Source organism: Berghia stephanieae, chromosome 4, assembly GCF_034508935.2.
Source record: "Berghia stephanieae isolate SIO BIC M18660-M18661 chromosome 4, UCSD_Bste_1.3, whole genome shotgun sequence".
NCBI lineage: Eukaryota > Metazoa > Mollusca > Gastropoda > Nudibranchia > Aeolidiidae > Berghia > Berghia stephanieae.
Genome location: NC_088363.1, coordinates 6995202 through 6997339, shown reverse-complemented (window position 1 = coordinate 6997339; position 2138 = coordinate 6995202).

Sequence of the window (2138 nt, the reverse complement as noted above, 5' to 3'; positions counted from 1 at the left end):
TATTTTTACTACAACTACTACTACTACTACTACTACTACTACTACATACTACTAATACAACTATTCTATACAACTACTACTACTACTACTAATACTACATACTACTACTACTACTACTACTACTATACTACTACTACTACAACTACTATAATACTACTACTACTACTACTACTACTACTACTACAACTACTACTACTACTACTACTAATACTACTACTACTACAACAACAACAACTACTACTACTACTACTACTACTACTACTACTACTACTACTACTACTACTACTACTATACTACTATTACTACTACCACTACTACTATTACTATACAACTACTACCACCACCACCACTACTACTACTACTACTACTACTACTTCAACTACTACTACTACTACTACTACTACTACTACTACTACTACTACTACTACTACTACTACTACTACTACTACATACTACTACTACTACACTACTACTACTACTACTACTACTACTACTACTACTACTACTACTACTACTACTACTACTATTACTACTACACTACTACTACTTACTATACACTACTACTACTACTACACACTATTACTACTACTACTACTACTACAACTACTACTACTACTACTACTACTACTACTACAACTATACTACTACTACTACAACTACTACTACTACTACTACTACTACTACTACTACTACTAACTACTACTACTACTACTACTACTACTACTTACATACACTAACTACTACTACTACTACTACTAACACTATACTACTACTACTACTACTACTACTCTACTACTAACTACTACTACTACTACTACTAACTACTACTACTACTACTACTACTACTACTACTACTAACTACTACTACTACTACTATCTACTACTACTACTACTACTATACTACTACTACTACTACTACTACTACTACTACTACTACTACTACTAACTACTACTACAACTACTACTACTACTATACTACAACAACTACTACCTACTACTACTACTACTACTACTACTACTACTACTACTATACTACTACTACTACCACTACTACTATACTATACAACTACTACCACCACCACACTACTACTACTACTACTACTACTACTACTTCTACTACTACTACTACTACTACTACTATTACTATACACAACAACTACTACTACTACTACTACTACTACTACTACTACAACACTACTACTACTACTACTACTACTACTACTACTACTACTAATTACTAATACCACTACTACTACTACTACTACTACTACTATACTACTACTACTACTACTACTACTACTACTACTACTACTACAACTACTACTACAACTACTACTACTACTACTACTACTACTACTACTACTACTACTACTATACTAATACTACTACTACTACTAATACTACTACTACTACTACTACTACTACTACTACTACTACTACTACTACTACTACTACTATTACTAACTACCACTACTACTATTATTATACAACTACTACCACCACCACTACTACTATACTACTACTACTACTACTACTACTACTATCCTACTACTACTACTACTACTAACTACATACTACTACTACTATACTACTACTACTACTACTACTACTACTACTACTACTATACTACTACACTACAACTACTACTACTACTACTACTACTACTACTACTACTACTACTACTACTACTACTACTTATTGTATTGGGAACCGAGGAGGAGGAGGAGGTTTGGAATTAAGAAAAAAAAGGAGAAGAATGAGAAGAAGACGTTGATGATCGATTTGTATTAAGCTAAGGAAGAATTTACAATTATACTGTACTCCCCTGCGGGTTTATACAACGACAAAACGCCGTATCGAGGCAATGCAACGACAGAACCTCGTATAGCTCGACTTACTGGGTTTTGTCGCTGCATCAACTGATAGAAATAGCAACATACGGTGTTTTAAAAATGTTTAACTTTTTTATTTTTAAGAATTGTCTTTTAATATTTTGTGAGTAGATGCAGTGTGTCATTATGATCACATGGTATAAAAATGTCTGTTTGACCCAATTTCGAAGATACGGGGTTTTGTCGCTGTATTGCTACTTATCCTACGTAAATTGAGCATTCAGCCAAATCAATATTTCTATTACT